This window comes from Tamandua tetradactyla, chromosome 21 (assembly GCF_023851605.1).
Source record: "Tamandua tetradactyla isolate mTamTet1 chromosome 21, mTamTet1.pri, whole genome shotgun sequence".
Classification (NCBI taxonomy): domain Eukaryota; kingdom Metazoa; phylum Chordata; class Mammalia; order Pilosa; family Myrmecophagidae; genus Tamandua; species Tamandua tetradactyla.
The window spans coordinates 13,959,494-13,980,463 of record NC_135347.1 but is presented as its reverse complement, the minus strand read 5'-3'; the positions used below and the strand labels follow the sequence as shown (position 1 = coordinate 13,980,463).

The window sequence follows — 20,970 nt, the reverse complement described above, 5'->3', positions numbered from 1 at the left end:
GGAGGGCCTGCCAAAGAGGGGATTGATTTCAGTCTACTGAGGACAGAGAAGATGGAGGACAAATACTGTGCAGCTGATTATACTTGTAGGATGATGTTCTTAATGAGCCATTCAAATCAGGGGCTGAGCCTTGCCTAATGAATAAGATGGTTCCATGTTAAATGGATGCAAATTGGCAACCAGATTTAAAACCCTTTGAACACATTAATCTCCTGGCCAAGTCTGAATTAAAAGAGAATTGTTAATCCACATTTCCGTGCAATAGCTTTAGAGCTAAGATATGTTCGCGGGGCGGGGGGTGGGGGGTGGGATGTGAGATGTTAGCACTGGATAAACTCCCCTCATTTAGTAAAACAGCAAAGGGTCATTTAGTGTCAGACTTCTGCACTGCACTAAATGATCTTGGGATGGCAGAATTAATGTACCTTCTTAACACTTCCCTTGCTGTTTTCTGATTAGTTGTTCTCATCTTTAGTGGGTAGAATCACCTGGAAAACATGTTAAAACAAGATTGCTGGTCCCACCCAAGCGTTTCTGATTTTGTAGGTCTAGAGTGGGACCCAAGAATTTGCATTTCTAAAAGCTCCCCAGGGATGCTTTGAGGCTATTATCTTAGAGAAAGCCTGGGCACCACGAAGATCCAGCCCCTTTGGTTCCAAGCAGCAAATCTGAAGTTAACATTCCTGAAGCTTCTTAGGAATCAGTGGATTTTCCAAGAAACTATATTTTTCAAAAGCCATTAATATTTCTTCTTATGTAAGCCTTCTGTCTTCTCTGTCATAAAGAAGTTCTTTTGGTTTTGATTATTTTGAGAAGTGGAGAAAGAACAGACTTATTTCTAGTTATTTAGAAAAATGCTTATTCAACTTTTCCTAAGTGAGTGGTAACAGGCCTAACCTGTTTCACAGAGCAAGTTTGTTTTACTGGTAAATAATGTATGTTCATGTACAAGAAATCATTCATAAAGGAATCTCTTAGGATTCCAAACAATGCTTTTCCTCTTTCTAGCCGCCTTTTTTTTATGGTTTAGTCCTAATACATGAATGCTTGACTTCTTGTTACACACAGATGATTTCTTTTTTTTTTTCATTTTTTTCGACAGATGTCCTGGGTTATTAGCTGCCAGAATGTGATATATCAGAAATGGAATAGCTTTTAAAAAGGGGAATTTATTAAGTTACTAGTTTATATATATATATGTGTGTGTGTGTATATATATATAGTCTCCCGTATTAATTTATTTCTTATCTATATTTTTTTACTCATCTATCTGTACCCTGGATAAAAGGAGCATCAGACACAAGGTTTTCACAATCACATGGTCACATTGTAAAAGTTACATCTTTATACAATTGTCTACAAGAATCAAGGCTACTGAAAAACAGCTCAACAGTTTCAGGTACTTCCCTCCAGACACTCAAATACACCATAAACTAAAAAGGAATATCTATATAATGCATGAGAAAAACCTCTAGAATAACCTCTTATCTCTGAAATCTCTCAGCCACTGAATCTTTATTTTTATCTCACTTCTCTCTTTCTCCTTTTGGTCAAGAAGGCTTTCTCAATCCCTTGATGCCAGGTGCTAGCTCATCCCAGGATTTCTGTCCCATGTTGCCAAGGAGTTTTACACCCCTGGGAGTCATGTCCAATGTAGGGGGGAGGGCAGTGAGTACACCCGCCAAGTTGGCTTAGAAAGAGAGGCCACATCTGAACAACAAAAGGGGTTCACTGGGGGTGCCTCTTAGGCTGAAGTAGTAGTTAGACTTTTTTTCTGAAACTATCAAGCATCGTCTAATTTAATCCTTAAAATTTCAATATACATCTTTAAAAAACTATGGACATTTACTTACATAATGGCAATGCCAATATCATAACTAGCAAGTTAAGAATAATTGCTTGGTATTGTCTAATAGCAGTCCATATACAAGTTTCCTTGATTGCCTCTTCTCTTGTTTCTTTCTTTGTTTTCTTTTTTTTTTTTGCAGTCAGTTTGTAGTAATCAGAATTCAAGTAAAGTCCATGCATTGCATTTGCTAATTATGTCCTAAGCATCCTTTTTGTTTGTTTGTTTGTTTTGTGAGCTGTATGGCAAGGGTCACATTTCATTCTTTTTCCATGTGATATCCCATTATTGCAGCACCATTTGTTAAATTTTTGTTTGTTTTTTGGGCAGTGGATGGGCCAGGAATCGAACCTGAGTCTCCTGCATGGCAGGCAAGAATTCTACCACCAAACTACCCTTACACCCCGCCTAAGTATCTTTTAATATAGACCAGATCCTTCTTTTTTTCTCTTCCTCTTTTTCCTTCTCTGTCTTCTTACTTTTTAATCTCAATGATGCAGTTAAAAAAAAAAAAGGACAATAGTCTCGTAGAATGTTCACTTCCTGTTTGCTTCCTGGTGAGGTCATTTAACTTTGCTCTCTATCCCATCTATTTCCTATAAACTTGGAGTTAGATCAAGAGGATTGATTAGATTTAGGCTAAACTTTTTTGGCAAGAATACTTGATAGAGGTTCCAGATGCCGTAGGCTCAATGGATCCCCTATAACTTGGTCTGTTCTGGAGGCCATGTGAATTGTCCCACATGAACACCTGGGCTCCTGCGCCAGTTCCATGTCTTAATCAGACAACGGCCTTTGTGACTTCATCTGGAAGTACACACATGCCTCACAGAAAGGTGAAAAGAACTCATCTGTGTGGAAACTTAAAAAAAAAAATCAACCTAAAAAACATGCCAACACTCTCTCTAAGCCAACTTGGCAGGTGAGCTCACTGTACATGGAACATGACTCCCAGGACTGTAAATCTCCATGGCAACATGGGACAGATATCCTGGGAGGAGCCAGGACTCAGCATCAAGGGACTGAGAAAACCTGCTCAACCAAAAGGGGGAAGAGAGAAATGAGACAAAATAAAGTTTCTGTGGCTGAAAGATTTCAAACAGAGTCGAGAGGTTATCCTGGAGGTTATTCTTGTACATTATATAGATATCTCTTTTTAGTTTATGGTGTACTGCAGTGGCTGGAGGGAAGTACCTGAAACCGTTGAACTGTGCTCCAGTAGTCTTGATTCCTGAAGACAATGGTATAACTAAATAGCTTTTACAATGTGACTGTGTGATTGGGAAAATCTTGTGTGTGCTCCTTTTATCCAGGGTATGGATAGATGAGTAAAAAAAATATGGATAAGGGGAGTAAGACAGAGGCTCAGTGGCAGAATTCTCACCTGCCATGCTAGAGACCCAGGTTCAATTCCTGGTGCCTGCCCATGCAAAAAAAAAAAAAAAAAAATATATATATATATATGTATATATGGTTATAAAAATAAATAATAGGGCAGATAAGGGTAAAATAAATTGGGTAGATTGAAATACAAGTGGTCGATGAGGCGGAGAGGTAAGGGTTATGGGATGCATGAGTTTTTTTTCTATTTCCTTTTCTGGAGTGATACAAATGTTCTAAAACTGATCATGGAGAAGAGTGTACAACTATGTGATGATTTTGTGAGCCATTGATTGTACACCATGTATGGAATGTATGTGTGTGAAGATTTCTCAATAAAAATATTTAAACACACACACATACACAAAGAACACTTCATAGTCTATGCTGTGCATTTTCTAGTGCATCACATCGGGAGACGCTGGACATCTGGTTTTCCTGCCCTAGAGATGCTGAGTTTTAGGTAGGCCATCTCTATCCTTCCTTTGTGGAATTTCCCATCAACCTTGTGTCTAGTGGTTTCACCCACTGATGATTATCCAGGCAGGGCATCTGCATCACTGGGTAGTCCAAAAGGGCTGAAATCAGAGTTGCTTTCACTGCTGCTGCTGTCACATGCTCTTTCCTTTTCCTTGCCTGGGCAGAGTGTGGTGTGGGGGAGTTGATGTCAATAGACTCAGGACAGTGGGAGTTTGCCAGGGCTGGAGGACACTTGTTTTGGAAGGTGATAGCTCATTCTGAACTTTCCATGGGCACTGGTTTAGATGTCCCACGATGAAGAGCGGGGTCGCAGAAGGGAGGATGCTTCTGCTCAGAACATTATTTTGAAGTATTTACAGGGACAGTAATTGGGAGAGGTCTCCATGACTTTTTGCTTACTTCATTCTCAGGTGCCTTACATTACATGCTTTTCGCACTGAAAAGTGTTTCTGTGCTGAGAATCTCACAAGCATATTCTCCTACGTTCAGAGACAGCATTGCCTGCTTCCCAGCACATTTTGAAAATCTGCAGTTCCCTCTTCAAAGCATAGTGCCATCTTTCTTCCCATTTATTTCGATCTTAACAACAAAGATAATATTTCTGTTATTTTTCATTTCAGGAAATTTCAGACTGCTTTATTTCTCATGGTGTCAATTTTGTCCCTCTTAAAACAAATACAGCTCGTCTAGAGATTTCTCTAGACATAACTGGCCTGCAAAGACAATTTTATAACTTCATCAAAGAGAAAAAGAGACAGCCCATTTGCTTACAGTATATTTTATTCAAGGTCTCTGCACCTGTTTCTGGAGGGCAGAACTGGGTGTATGGAAGATGGTGAGTTCCAGACCAAATACTGAGAAGAGAAAACAATTGTTGCCATGACGTCAGCCCTCTTGCCCTTCCTCCCTCTCCTTTTCCCTCATCACAGAATGTGAGCTGGCTACATATGTTGTTGCTTTTATTTCTCCATGCTCTTCACAGAGGCAGAGGACTGGATTTTTTTTTTGTTTGATTTCTTTCCAACTGCGCTGCAGACACTGAAGCACAGCCCTTTCCAATAAGAGCGCTAGGCACAAAAATAGTCTCCTCCAGATGAGTGGGTGATGAAAGGGTTGCCTGGATGGCAGTGATAAGTAGGAGGCTTGTCACAGAAGGAAAACACTATCTTACAGGACAGTCAGTCTGTAAGCAAAGAGAAAGAAGAAGGGAGGCTGTTATTGTTTTAGTTAGACCAGAGGAGAAGGCACCTCTGATGTCCAGGTCACCATTTCCTCAATTCTTTTCTTGCAAAGAGCTTTGACTCCTTGCAAAGAGCTTTGACTTTCCATCTCACCCAGGCATGGCCTCAGCCTAGGATGGTGGTGGGAAAGAGGATGGAGGGTTGGGTACAGGACAAGAAACATAGGTCTTTTCTCCCAAACTTCATGCCTGGGGTTCTCCATCATAAGTCTGATCTCCCATTTGAATAAGACTTTTGCTCTCCGAATTTTAGTCCAATTAGGCTGGGACCAAAGCGCTCCAAAGAACAGCCACTTTCTGCTCACCCCTGGATTGGTAGCTACCCCATGTTCTCCCCCAACTCCTTGGAGGTTTTTAGATGTTCTCTTCCCTCAGTGACCTGAAGGTCTGCTTCAAGACCTGAGGGGTCCTTTTCCCTTTGGGAAGATTGGAGAACAGGAGCCCAAGCCTGTGGAGGGGAGGCTGGGTTAAGACTACAGGCAGTTAGAGCTGCTTCCTTCCCCTAGGCCTGCACAGCTGGTGACATGTACCCCACACTCCACAGCCTGGGGGAGACTGGCTTCCATGCAGAGCCCTGGATCCTCTGGTCCTTTCTTTTTCTCCTCATTCTGGACTCCTCTTTATCCTGTCTCTGTTCTTTACATGAGAAGATGCAAAACTCCTCCAAGGAGAGCTGATGAAAATTCAGGCTGGAGGTGCATCGGTGGATCAGTGGTAGAATGCCCACCTTCCATGCGGGAGACCCAGCTTCGAGTCCCAGACCATGGACCACCCCCCCCCACCCCCCCGGAAATAAATAAATAACTAAAATGGTAAAATCCAGGCTGACACAGCCTTCCCCAAATCCCCAAAGCTGAGCATGACCCTTGAGGGCCAGGGGAGAGGCCCAGTGCCCACTCTGTGACTTCCTCGGAGTGGGCCCACCTGATCAGCCTGGCACATGGAAGACACTGCAGAGTTCGTTGGGCCTGGCCCTGGGGTTATGTGGAGCACGGGGCATCTCGCACAGAGCCTGCAGCCCAGACAGCCAAGCACAGGCTGAGCTGTGAGGGCAGCCAGTGGCCTTGCCAGGCCCACCTCATGGAAGAAGGGGCAATTGAGGATTGCCGTGGTATCCCCAGGAGAAGTTGAACTATCTTTTTGCCTATCAATTGTTGTGTGAGCCCTATCAAGAAAAGCCAAGCTGTTTTCAGTTGACTAAAGTTTCCTATCTGCCATGAAGCTTCAAGGAGATAAAAGACCTCAGCAGGCTCTGCTGCTTGTTTGATAGACATCATCACGCAAACCTGCTTTCAACCAATTGGCTGCACAATCCCGCGCGGGCCCTGAGTCTGAGCACAGGTTCTGAATAAAGGGGGAGAGGAGTCCTGGGCAAGTACCACAGATGTCGGCCCGTTTCTAGAAGGAGTGGATTTTAAGTACAAGGATGCTTCATTTTACTTTTACATTTCTCAGGAAAAAAAATATCTTAAGCTAGTCCTAGACTATTCTGATTTTCACAACAGTATAGTATCCATTGTGTAAGAAGAAAAACTTCTACTTGCCTCTACACTGGTCTTTTAATGGCTTACATAATCCCCCCCCACACACACACTTTTTTTCTTTTTCTATAATCTATTTTTGTGACCTTACTGGAGTCATCCAGAAGATAATATCCCATGTGGTAAAGATACCTTTACCCAGCTCATCAATCCTTCAGGTTACCTGGGGCATGGCCGGGCTGTGCATGTACCTGGGCAGCTCTAAGAGGTGCCCTCTGTGGAGCCCTCAAGTGGATGGAGCCCCAAAGGCTTGGGCAGTGCTCTCTTGCACAACTGAATACAGCTGCCCTGCATTTACTCCAGTTTTCTTTTCTTCTAATATTAAAATGTAACTGAAGTCCACACTTTACCATTAAACACAGGAAGTATAAAATGACCCCATAGAACAAAATACTTTTATTTTGAGCAGCAGTATAGCACCGTGGCTAGAAGGCAAGTCCTGGAGTCATGCTGGTTGGGTTTGATGACTGACTAACCATGTGACTTTGGGCAAATGACTTAACCTCTCTGTGTCCCAGTTTCTTCACCCATAAAACAGAATAATGATAGCCTAAGTGGTAGTTGTGAAGATAGTAATGAAGTAATCCGTGTAAATTGTTGAAGCTCTGAGACTAAGAAAATGAGTTGGCAGCTAAACACACACATTGAAGTCCTAACCTCCTGGATCCTGTGATGGTGACCTTATTTGGAGATGGGGCCTTTGGAGATGTTATTAGTTAAGATGAGGCCAAACTGGATTAGAGTGGGCCCCGATCCAATCTGACCGGTGTCCTCATTAGAAAGGGATAAGTGGGCACAGAGAGACACAGGGGAAAATTCCATGGGATGACTGAGCCAGAGACCGAAGCCCAAGGATTTCCAGCAAACCACCAGGAGCTAGGAAAAGGCAAGGAAGGATTCTCCCCTACTGATTTTGGATTTCTACCCTTCAGAACTGTGAAACAACAGATTTCTGTTTTTTTAATCTTTTCTTTTTTTTTTTAACATGGGCAGGCACGGGAAACCGAACCCAGGTCTCTGGCATGGCAGGTGAGAATTCTGCCACTGAGCCACCATTGCACTGCCCTCTGTTCTTTGAAATCATCTAGTTTGTGTTTCTTTGTAGCAGTAGCCCCAGGAAGCAAAGACAACTACCAAGAGAGAAAATCTTATGCATGTTTTGCTTTCCTAAAGGAAACATTTTAAAGACTGCCTAGATGCCACTACAAAGCTGTCATTCAATAATTGCTTACTAACTAAATTAAACATTTTAACATTTGTGAATAGCTCTGAAAAGTTTCAGTACTGATGGCCTGTTGCGGTTGCTTTGCAAATTAACAACCGCCTGAGTAGTTGGTAAATTGTGGGTGGCGCAAGCTCTGTTGTAGCTTAAGTATTAAGTTCATTTGTCATTGAGAAAAAGGAATGACAGCATAAAGAGCAGATTGCAGACACAGCCTTAACTGATATTGCAAAGCACTTTCTGTGTACATATTGTTTATACCAGGAAACATAGATTTATTCTGTTTTGAGGAGAACTGAATTTCATTAAGATAGATGGTGCGACAGGATACCATCAAAATCCAATATCTTCCTGCCTGAAATTCAAATGAGCTCCATAAAATTAAACTATTTGTGAGTTTTCAAATCCCCAACTGGCAGTAGCTCCACATGAAACCCACAGCATGCATTTATGCAGAATCGAATGCAGCTGGCTATCTCTGCTGGCTAAACCATTTGGGTTCACAAGAGCTTTCCAGACACTTCCCTGTAGCATCTCTCCCTGGCCTGTCATCAGCCTGTTTGTCTGCTTCCCAGCCATGGACCAAAGGGCCCTGGGTACATGCACATTGCTGAGAGTGTCTTGGTATATTTTTTTCAAAGGAAAACAACAAGACATAATTCTGTGAGGCTGGGTTTTGCTTCCTTGGTTTATTATTTCCTTGGGGTTCACTTTTTGTATCTACACTTGTGTATCTCTCATCCGTTTGCTTAAAATTATAGGTTACAGCAAGGGATTATAGTTCCTTCTACTCTACCACTCCCCAGCCCTGCTTTTTGAGAACTTCAGATTTAAAAATAGATTTTATTTGCTTGTTTTTCCTAATAGCTAAAACATTCACATGATTCAAAACTCAAAGTTGCAAGGGGGTATACGGTGAAAAATTTCCCTTCTATCTATGACTCCCAACCACCCAGATCCCTCCCTCAGAGGGAGTTGATGTTATATCTTTCTTGTCCTTCCAGAAGTAATATGTGTGTGTATGTGTGCATAATTTCTCCTTTGTGTTTTAACAGCTAGCATAAGCATATCATACCCAAAGTTCTACTTCTCGTCTTGTATTTGGCAATGTGCATGTGTGTTATGAAGGAATGGTCTATCTGGGCTGGTCACCTCTCTTTGACTCAGCCTGGAGCTTCAGGAAGTATCCATGTGGACTAAGGAGGGAAAATAGTCTCTCGGCCAACCACGGATATACGTGCCATCAACTCTCCCAGCTATGAAGAGACAGATCTCATAGCTGAATCACCCTTACCTCCTCTTCAAGACTGATGATGTAGGTAACTTCTGAATACCAAGTCTAGAACTGAACGCCTCATAGTTATTCAATATATATCTGCCAATCATTCAATATTTGAGAAATGTCAAACCTACTAAGTTAAGAATAATCATCATACAGAACTGGTTAAAGCTGTTCAGAAGCCATTAAAAGGTGTTTGTGGTGAAACAAGTTTATTATTATGTGTTTTCTTTGGCCAAGAGCATCCCTGAAATGCACTAGCATTGGGACAAAGGCTCAGGGTCCACACAAGACTGGATGTCAGTGTTACCAAGAGTAGCAGGGAGCAATATTATAACCAAAGGAGGAAGTGTAACCAGAGCCCAGGAGAGGAACCATGGGCACCTCACAGGAAAAGCATCAAGCATCAGGAACTGAAAGACAAGGGTCCGTAAGGCCATAGACAGCAGGAGAAGTAAAAGCTAAGATGCCAGAAAGGTCAGCAATTAGAGGAGTGACCGATAGGACAAGAGGAAACGTTCAGGAGATAGGATGGGAACCAAGGAAAGGTGCTACAGGTTTGGTCCTATTGGTCTTTGCCAGGGAGCAGTTTGGCCAGCTTACCTAACAATCCGGGTCCAATTATAGGGATGTTGCTCTTTAATGCTTATCTTAGGAACCTACACATTGTTAAAGGTTTAACTGCCCACTTGGTTTGATATTTAACATCCTTCTTGGACCCCCACTTGAAATTGGTCCATTTAGCAACCATCCAAAGCAATCAGGCTCATTACTTTTAAAGTCAAATTTTATGCACTGTAGGAGCGAGAACAGTGAAACCAAAAGGGGGGAAAAAGTGTAACCAATAAAGTATGAATGGCAGAGAGATTTCAAGCAGAGTCGAGAGGCTACCCTGGAGGTTGCGCTTACACAAGCTTCAGTTAAACATTTCTACCTATCATAACCTGCCAACCCCCAACCAGGACCATTCCAGCCAATCCTAAAGAACACCTAGGACAATATATAAGAGTCCACAAGGGTGCCGTGCACTAGTGTTATTGTCCAGAAACCTACAACCTCCAGATGGGTCCCTGCATGAGAAATGTCCTGAAACTGAGAGAGCGCAGCCTCTCCAGAACATCAGCTAGTTCCATCTCTCCACCCCATATTAGTGACAGACCCTTTCAACACGAAAAAGTTCGAATGGCCATAGCCCAAACACCCCTAAAGAGAGGGATAGAAAGATCAAAGGTGATAGTAGAGTTATATAGAGAAGACCGAATTTAACAAATAAATATGAATGCTGAATCATTAAATTGATAGCTCTTTTAGTCTCCAGGATCTTAGAGCAGCTAGAAGTAAAAAACCTAAAATTGTGGAATTATAACCCATGTCAAACTCTGAAATATCTTCTACAACTAATTATGATTCTGTGCTTTGAAATGTATTGCTTTTTTGTATATATGTTATTTTTCACAAAAAAGAAAGAAAAGAAGTCAATTGCGGTGATTATAAATTAAGCCTTCTAGCCTCCTATTTTCTGGAGCAGCTACAAGGAAAAATCTGAGAGGATCGTCTGGTAGCCCATGACAAACTCTGGGATCTGTCCTGTCACTACTTGTTAAAGAGTGCTTTGAGAACTATTGAGTTTTTATTTCTTTGCTTTGTATATATGTTACACTACACAATAAAAAAAGTTAAAAAAAAAAAAAAGAATGATCAAAGGAGAAGGTAGAACTATAAAAGAGAAGATAAGATGTAACAAATGAATATGACTACTGGACCATTATATTGAGATTTCACTTTAGTCTCCAGGGTCTTTAGTCTGCAGCAACTAGAAGGAAGAACCTGAACTTGAAGATCTGTAACCCATACAAACTTTGAAATCTGTTCTATAACCACTTGTTACAATGTACTTTGAAATGTATTGCTTTTTTGTATATATATTTCATAATAAAAATGTTTAAAAAAAAAAAACAAAAACCAGTGAGACTTTTTTCCTCCTGATAGTTAGAAAATATGCCTACCATAGTTGAGCTTAGCAGCTTACCCTTTGTACTTAGTTCCAGGACATTAAACAGACCTTCTCAGTTCTGCTTACAGGAATAAGATAACACAACAGCTTCAAGAACACCCTGTGGCCCAGTGAATCAGTGACTTCCTCCTCAAAAAACGAAAGTTTGACATTCCTGAGGGTCAGCTAAAAAAAAAAAAAAAAAACAGTCATGAACACCTTGCACCTAAGAATTTGTACATCAATATCTCAAGCTATCACTGAATCTGGAGCAACAAGACATGCTTGAGACAACACAGGATTGAGAAACTTGCTTGTGCACTCCTCGCAATGATCCAATGTCATCACTGACCTTACAGGAGTGAATCGTGTGGACATTACTTAGTTTTTGATCCCTACCCACTTTCCTTTACCTATAAAGACTCTAACTCACATCGCCACTTTGAACTGGTTTGGGGAAAATTCTTCCAGTTCCTTGCAAGTGCACCTTCAGTAACTCCCTGTCACGCTGAGAGACTTGTTTCTCCCTTGCCGGATCAGGCGGGCCCTTCTAGTGGAAAGAGCCGTGCTTCTGTTATCACTCCTTTTAAATAGGAATAAAACAACAGGAGAAAAACAACAAAACTGATTTGATGCTGTGGACCTTAGAATTATAGGTCATATCTGTGTTTGGCCTAATCAGTTGAAAAGTGATCGATATTTTCTTTGATGACTTAAAAAAAAAAAGTCCTCAGGCCAATTTCATAACAGGGCTATCAGAATCAGACTAAAGCACCAGGCAGCCCATACTTAAGTTCAGCGATTTTGGCGCCAAGCCTGGTGAGAATATGAGAGTCTGGGATCTCCAGGCAAAGCATTTCCCATCAACCTTTCCACTCGACAAGAGTTCTGCCTACTGTTTCTGTTCCAGTAGGAACAGGGGTTCAGGTCCACTGTAGACATGTCTCAGGAATAGCATGAATTTGAGTGCTACTTAATAGGATAATCCTATTAACTCTGAACCTAGGTAAGTAGAAGGCCAAAAACACCAGAAATAGCTTCTAAACATGTACTTTTATGAGAAGGTAGCACAGAAGTCTAGAATAAGACACTAGGGATGGATCCATAAGACAGCATATGTTGACCCAGTTACCTATGGCTTCTAAACCTGCAGAATTGCACAATGATGAAGACAATAAAGAAATCCTAAAGGATCAAAAAGTTCTGAATTGCCAAAGAAAGAGTAAGCTAATTTTAATAACGTCAGTGTTAGGCATTTTGTTGAATTCTAGTTCTTTGAAAGCTGGTAACCTGAGCTTGGCGGCAATAAACAGCTCAGTAACACAGCGTGATTAATCCGAACACACCAGCCCCCTATATGCTAACTAAATAAAAGTTTACTGAAGTTAGAAGTGAACTAATACATCACTACTGCCAAATATGGTGTACCTTTCTTCCACAATAGAGTGTCATAGCACATGATTTGAAAATAAGTATCTTTATATTTGTCGTTTGTAAATTTAGCAGCGTTCCTCTCTAAGACAAAGCATTGTAGCAAGGCAAATAAGAGCAAACCAACCTTTTGGGAAGCCTTGTTCCAGAGTGGACCAAGGTTAAACCTGATTGTAGAACAGCTGAGGTTTATGTAGGAACTTTTCTCAATTCGCCTTGTGCATCGTCAGCCCTTTCGCTCAGTCACTGCTGGCTGGACATGGGCAGGTCTGACAGTGAGAAGCTTGTGGCTTTGTGTGCTTCCCTCATGCCCATACACCTTGGACCCAGGTTCTGCTTCTCCCCTGCTGTTGCCATTTTCTTCCTGTATTCCCAAACCCTAGTGACTCACTTTCATGGTGTCAGCAACAATGAACATGTGCCGTCCTCTGCTCTCTTTGGTCTACTTGCAGACACCAACCACCATTGCTGGTCTGGTTTAAAACCACTCAGAGTCCCCCCTCAGTGCCAGGGAACAGCATTACCAGGACAGCCACAGCTGGCTTTAAATGTAGCTCCCCCAGTGGTAGAATTCTTACCTGCCTTGTGGGAGACCCAGGTTTGATTCCTGGCCCATGCACCCAAAATAAACAAACAAACAAAAGTTGTGAACAAAATTCCCTATGATATACATGTATACATACCCACCTCTGTATGTGAGTATGTATAGATACAGACATACACAGATGTAGGAAAAACACACCGAAAAAAAAAAGCAACCCCCCTAGAAGTTATCTTGGTTATGCTCTCTTGCTATTTTGAAGGTGAATTTGTAATTTGGAAATATTTTTTAAAATAAATTTTTCCCTCCTGTGTTCTTTCACATCTGTTTGTTACCTATTGCTTCAAATCTTCTGAACCAGAAAAATTAAGAATTAGCAGACTAAGTTGACTATAAGGGGACAAGAGTGTCTTTGGGGATGTGACAGGGGCAAAGATCAAATGCCTATCATTGCCATTATAATCCTAAATGAGGAGCTTAAATGTGTATCAGGGCCTATGCCAGGCTCTTTGCAGGTGTCACCTCATTGAATCCTTACTGTTGTTCTAGAAGGCAGCAGCTAGTGTGACCCCCCCATGGTAGAGAACAGGAAACTGAGACTTGTGAAGCTGACAGACTTGCCTAAGAAAACACATGCAGAAAGCATCAGAATCAGAATTTCACCGCAAGTCTGTGTGACTCCAAAACCTGGGCTCTTTACCATTAGGCAATACTGCTTCCCATCACTAGCAGGTCAAACTCTTATAAAGACCACTATAAGGTCCTTAAAAAGGGAGCCCCAATTGTAGGATTAACAGTGCCATCCTGACCCAAAAGGGGTAAAGAAGTGTAGCAAAATTTGGTATCAGTGGCTGAGAAGTTGAAATAGAGTTGAGACGCTATTTTGGAGGTCACTCTTATGCAAGCTTCAGTTAGACATTGCTACCTAACTTACCAACCCCCAACCAAAACCATTCCAGCCAATCCTAAAGAACACCTAGGGCAATATATACGATTGTATAAAGGTTCCAAGCATGAGGGTAATTTTCCAGAAACCTACAACCTCCTGATGGGTCCTTGGACCAGATAAGTCCTGAAATGCAGAGGGCCCAGCCTCTCCAGAACATCAACTAGTTCCATTCCCCTATCCCATATTATTGACAGCCCCTTCCAACATAAAAAAGTTAGAATGGCCAAAGCCCAAATACCCCTAAAGAGTGGGAGAAAGATCAAAGGTGATGGAGGAGTTATACAGAGAAGGTAAGGTTAATAAATGAGTATGATTGCTGAATTATTGTATTGATATTTCTTTTAGTCTCCAGTATCTTAGAGCAGCTAGAAGTAAAATCCTGAAATTGTGGAATTGTAACCCATACCAATCTTTGAAATCTGTTCTGCAACTAAATGTTGTGAAATACTTTGAAATTTATTGTTTTGTACATGTTATTTATCACCAAAAAAAGAGAAGAAGGAGTATAACAGAGAAAATAGGATTCAACAAATGAGTATGACTGCTGAATCATTATATTGATATTTCTCTTGGTCTGCAGTGTCTTGGAGCACCTGTAGAAGGAAAAACAAAAAAAATGGTGGAACTGTAACCCATACAAAACTTTAAAATTGTTCTATAATTACTTGGTAAAATGTTGTTGGAAATTTATTGCTTTTTTGTTTATATGTTATATTTCACAATAAAAAAAAATTAGGAAAAAAAAGGGCAGCTCCATAGAGAGATGGAAAGTACAACTAAGGCTTTCCTAATCTAGCTGTAAGTATTCCAGATCATTGCAAAGTTGTATGTAAATCATATTTTTTTGTAATCAAATTCTATTCTAAATTTGCCATGGAAACGTGTCATTGTTTCGCAAAGAGAAAAAAAGGATTGCAACACAATCAGTTCCAATAGATCCATTTGCTAAGCTCAGGTTTTTATATATATGACTGCCTTAGGGATGGGTTCACCTGCTGGGCTTTGTCCTCTTTTAGCCCAAGTTCACTGTCTCTTGGCGATGTGGGTAACACGTAATCCAAGCAAATGAAGGAGAAAGAGTCCTCATCCCTATCCACCAGTCCAAAAATTGTTGGCCAGAGGGTAGGGTACTTGAATCAGTGCTGCTTCAAGAGGAGCTTTAGGAAAAGGAGGAGGCCTGAAATAGTCATGAAAGCAGACTTGGAAGGACGCTGAGCCATTCCCCAGTTAGCTCACTACATATTTTTCCGTTTCAGCAGCAAAAAAGAAGATAATAATGCTATGAGTCAGATACCCTTCATGATGCTATTTGAAACCCTTGGAGGAAAACAATGCAGTAAATAAATACCATCACATATGTGTCCATGCAACTTTGTTGGCAAGTTAAGTCAGTTTCTACTGATGTAGCGAAAACCTCACCATCATTCTAATAGCACTGTGATAAATATGGAAGGAAGGGCCTTCAGCCCCAGAATTGCTGTCAGTGAACTGTCTTTATCTGTTTGCACCTTCAGGGACTCTTATTTGCAGAAAGCTGCCATGCCCAAGATCAAGCCGTGCACAGAGGCTACCCACATCCAATGATGGATGGGGGATGAGTTAATTATAAAGACCCAGTCATAATTGTCCCAACCTGGAACAACTCTGACAGGCCATTTTGGATCCTGAGCTCTCCACGGGCTCAACTGAAACTGTGGGTCTGCATTGCCACTCAACTTCTCCCTCTGTGTCCTTCTTTCTTCCACACTGTTAATTCCAAGTGTACTCTTTAATAAACATCCTTCATACTAAACCTTCTAGAGAAGGTAAAACCTGCAACGAGCATTTCCAAAAACCACTGCAAAAAAACAGTCAGTGAATTAAGGGAGGTTACTGAGGATGAAATCTAGGAAGCTAGCAAATTAGAGTTTGCCCCTGTGTTTTCCTGTTTTCAGGGTGTTGATATTAGCAAGAATGACCGCTTACTACTATTTCCAATAAAATACAAATCTGTGCAATTTATCAGCCCGGTTTTCTTCCAATGAAAATTCACCTATGTTAAAATTATTTGGATCCAAATTCCCTTTATTGGGTAGGTATGATATGGCAAAAAAACAAAAAAAGACTACAATTCTTCTGTTCCCTGTACCCATGCCTTTAGCAATGTGACTTTGCACTCACAAAGATGTGGACTAGCACTTGAATCTGGTTTGGCCATGTGACTTGCTTTGACCAATAGAATGTGGTGGAAGTGATGTTGTGCCAGTTCCAAGCTAGGCCTGGAAGATCCATGAGCACTTCTGCTCTCTCTCTAAGATCCCTGCCTAGCCACTAAGTGCACAAACCTGGGCTATTCTGCTGGAAGATGAAGAGACAATGCGGAACAGTGACAAGCCAACCAAGCTGAAGCCATCCTACACGTCCCAGCCAACCCAGGAGACTTATGAATGAGCCCAGTCGAGGCCAGAAGAACCACCCAACTGAGACCAGCCCGAATTGCTGACCCACAAAATTGTTAGATTCATAAATAGCTGCTGTTTTAAGCCATAAATGTAGGGGTAATTTGTTATGCAAAAAAGCTAACTGATAGAATAAAGTATTATCAAGACTGAGTTGGATAATGAATGCTAGGGCAAATCTGGCCATTTCCAAAAACCTGATAATCAATATTATTATTTTCCTCTCTCATCTCCCTGTGTTCTAATTCCAAGGCAGGGATCTAATCAATGATGTTCAGTAGATGGGAAGAGACAAAGAAAAAATTCTATAAGTGTAGTTAAATTTTTACATTAAAAATGACTCAGGAAACAACTGCATAGACTAAGAAATGAACTTCCAGACAAATATATAAAAAGAGATTAGTGGCCATGTCGGAGGTTTGAAAACCATGACTTTTCAAGGTACTATGTAGTCTGCTGTCCAATGTTTCCCTGTTCTTTGGATACAGAAGTGGAGAATTATGGCAGATTCTCTTAGGGAATCCAGCAATCTCCCCTTGTGGATTATAGTAAGTGATGAAATAAAGAATATTTCCATTTTCCCAATAGTGGAATAAGCAGTCTTATGGCTTTTAACAAATTATTTCAGATAGACCTTGACATTGCCTTGGTTGCTCCTTTATCTGGTGCTAAAAACATTGCTGGCAATATAGCTAACTCCTAGAAAATTTTACCTGGTCCCTGGTCCAAGTATAGCCATCAGCCTGGTTCCTTCTCTGCTGCTGTGACCATTCCAGATACATTTGCATAGCAAAACAGCTGTTTCCACCTGCTGCTTTGACACAGAGAAGGGTGTGCACCCCTCTGCCATCTAGTACCCATGATTGTTTGCTGAGTCATAGTTGGCCCTCAGAAATCAGACTTTTCACCTCGATTTCCAAAACAAAATATCCCACAAGTTCAACATCAGTTCATGTAGGGCCTCTTTAATCTTTAGAAAAATTTTGGCTTCCTGATACTTGTTTAGTTTCCTAATCTAGAGTCTTCGGTTGCATCAGCATTAATCAGGCTGCTTTCTGCTACTCACCAGCCAGAAAAAGTCTGGGAGAGGAGGAGTTTCTACGTGCTTCGGGGGACCTTGTTCACCTGTCACCTCCCTGTGTGGACACACGGAACATCCAGGCGGGCAGCCAGCACCAAGCAGGTGCTCCTAATTGGGGTGCATGTGCTAACAAGGTACTCAGAAGGCCCTGTTATAGGTCCCCTTAAGTCTTCCTAAATTAGGGCACTGGCCTCTCAATAACGTCCTCATATCTGCATGAGTCCATCTGCAAAGTCACAATGTCATCCGTCGTGGCAGGATTTTCCTCTCAGAAAAAAGGATGAAGATACAAATGACAATGGCCTTACATTCGCCAGCATCTAGATTGCTAGAAGGAAGTTTACGTTTTCTTCCTTATAGCAAACTCCCGTTAGGTGGTTCTAACCTACACCACTGGAGCAAGTATGCACATTTGCAAGCACGGCTGCTTGGGGGTGGCCTGCCCTCCTGGGCAAGTCAGTGCACTTCTGTTGCCCATTCTCCCTTCCCCCACCCTGATGTAGAGGTAAAATCTGATCAAGATGAACATCAAATGTGGTCTTCAAGGAGAAAGCATCTAAGGGGTAGTCCACAGTGAGTGTGGCTCTGTGGACTAAGACAACAACAGAAAACACAGTCCCGTATCCTCCTGGCTCATTTGAGAGTTCTTCACACGATCCCTCTGGCTAATGAACGTGCAAACATCTAGTGATTTCATAAAAACCATGCCTGTTAATTAATGAACTGTTGACAATGGCCAGATGCCACGTACGTAATGACACTTCATAATACTTATATGCATTTCGGAGCTTTGTTTTATTTTTAAAAATAAAACATAGTTTCTACAGTTATAAAGTTAAACAGGTGTTCAATATATTGAAGTTGAATAAGCATATAGAAGAGCTTATAATAATTACTATTTCTGGCTGATTTTTTAATTAAGGAAATAATTTGGTGCACTTGGAGCATTTATGAACTGAATAGATTTTTTTGCAACTTTGAAGGAATGTAAAAACAGATGAACTGTATTAAGAGATGTTAATGCAAGATTAGAGAGATGATCAAATCAAATATGAAACAAATAAAACTGCAAACATGCAAAAAAGGGAAAACACGGAGGAAGAATGGTTTAAAATCTGAAGCATAATAGTAAAAAACAATCTTTGGATATGAAGAATCAATAAGCTGTAATTAAAAAGAGAAATCTAAGAATTATGTGATATAAATAGGAGTGTTACAAAGTAAGACTTTGGGGGCAAGAGTAAAATATAATAATATTTTATTAGAAAAATTTTAAGGTTTTCTAAAACAGTGGATGTAAATTCTTGGAAAAGCTAAATTGAACGCACAGAATTCTTAGGTTGTATAAGCACATGTGAAAGCGTGCGTGTGTGTTTTAGCAGGAGCTGATGGAGCTACCTCTTTTTCTTAGCTGCTGAATCATTAAACCAGTCAAAAATCCCAATACTGAGGGCCCAGACACGTAAGAAAGAACCTCAGTGGAAAGTTAGCTGCCTTTCCTCTGAAGAACCAACAAAATAAATCCCCTTTTATTAAAAGCCAATCCGTCTCTGGTGTGTTGCATTCTGGCAGCTAGCAAACTAGAACAGCATGTAATTTAACCTTGTTAAGCTTCTGTTTCCTCCTATACTGCAAAAAGACAAAAGGAGTTAGGTTTTACCTGCAGCATGAGGAATTTAAATAAAAAATCAATAGACTCAGGTTTCCCTAAGTCAGCGTTTCTAACACCTAGGAAGATTATTACGACAGCCATTATAAAATTCTCTTTTCCATAAATCTTCAAAGCTGTGGCACAGCCTCATCAGTCAGAGGGGTTCCAGTGAGATCCTTCTCATCTGAAGCTTTTCATGGTGGCCTCTGAAGGTCTCACAAGTGGTTCCTTTGATGTCTTAAAATTAATATTAATGCGATGACAATGTGTTCTGCTTCTAATCTATTTGCTTAAGAAAAGCTGATTTTACTTAATATAATTAATGTCTTCTTTCCCTCTACGTAAATTCCAAACTGCATTAAAATGCATTATAAAATAAAGATACTTCCATTTGAAAATTTTCAGGCTCTTCTGTTTCTGGATGGCAGAAGCTCCCAGTCAAACTCAAGATGTATTTGATACTGTTTGTCAGCGGGCCAAAAACATATCAAAACCTGACAATTAATTCCAGGCATCAATGATATAAATAGGCAGAGAGACAGATGCAAAATGACGGATGGTTACATGGAACAGGGAACTATCCATTCTTAAGGAGTCGTTCATTGAGGTAGGTGGGAAACTAGAAATTCATTCCATTATTCCACAAGCATTGACTGAGTCCTACCACGTGCCAGACGTTGGGCTATGCTCAGGATACAATAGTGAACAAGACCTAATTCTTGCAGTTTGGTAGGAAAAACAGATAATTATAGAAGAACATACAATAAAGTATAATAAGCATTCCAAAAGGGGAAGTAGGGAAGGTATATGACAGGAGTCTTAACCCAGTCTAGGCATCAAAGAGTTCTCTTGCAGAAAGGAGCAGTTAAGCAGAATACTGGTAGCTGATTAAAGTTGGACAAGAATGTAGTCTAACAGAGGGAACAGCATGGGTGAAGGCCTCAGAGGAGAGGTAAGTGAGGTATATTTGGGAAAGTGAAAAATGTTTATTATTGGTAATGGAGTTTGAGGCAAAGTGGTTGGGAAATAAGGCTAGAGAGACATAGCAAAAGAGAGATTCAGAGGCCTTGTCAAACCCCTTACAAGTCCAGATGTTGTCCAAAGGCCAGTGGGGAAAGCGTAACTAAGGGAATGATAAAATTTGACTTGTCTAGCTTGCAGAATAGAGGACAGATCGGAGGGGACAAGACAGGATGAAGGGAGGCAAGTTGAGAATGTGTTACAGTAATTTGGGTTGGTTTTCATGTTAATGTAACTGGGATGAGAGTGATGGCATGGAGCTAGAGATGAATGGAAGGATTAAGATATTTTGGAGATAGGAAGAGTAGGACCAGGGCCTTGTTTCAGTGTGGGAGGAGAGAGAGAGGAGAGAGAGACTCCAGGTTTCTGACTTGGGTAGCTGGATGGATACTGAAATTAGGAACACTGATGGAAGAGTGGTTTCTGGGGAAAGATGATGCATTAGTTTGGGTTGTATGACTTTTGAGTTGTACAACACTCATGTTAGTAGCTCAGATGTTGAAAGTCTGTTATTGTCCCTTCAAGTCTTGTCTCCTTGGGATGATGTGTCTTTCCTCACTGATTAAGTTCTTATTCTAAGAATTCACCTCCAGAAAGGTGGGGAGCCAGGAGACACATACATATTGTAGAAGAGGTAGCTGGGATAGAAAGGATAATGGAAGAAAGAGAACGAAGAGACAACCACGTAAGATAATCATTCCTCTCTCCTCTCTTACCACTGTGTAATCCCCCCAGCCCACAATCTAAGGTCAAGGCCAGAAGGTGTCTTTCACTTCTCAAGACTAAAACTTATAAGAATTTGCACACCACTGGGTGAGGTTAATTGTCTACAGGAAACCTTTCCACAAATAACCCAATTTACGCAGCAATTTGGAAGC

At 41.0% G+C, this 20,970-nt stretch overlaps 1 long non-coding RNA gene across 1 annotated transcript; it reads right to left on the bottom strand.

Moving 5' to 3' along the window:
• Positions 1 to 4,492: 4,492 nt before the first annotated feature.
• On the bottom strand, positions 4,493 to 12,563 carry LOC143665283 (uncharacterized). Its single transcript, XR_013166834.1, has 3 exons — positions 12,540 to 12,563; positions 11,018 to 11,167; positions 4,493 to 4,889 (listed from the first exon to the last, which is right to left on the bottom strand). It is a non-coding gene; the product is annotated as an uncharacterized LOC143665283 (long non-coding RNA).
• Positions 12,564 to 20,970: the final 8,407 nt, after the last annotated feature.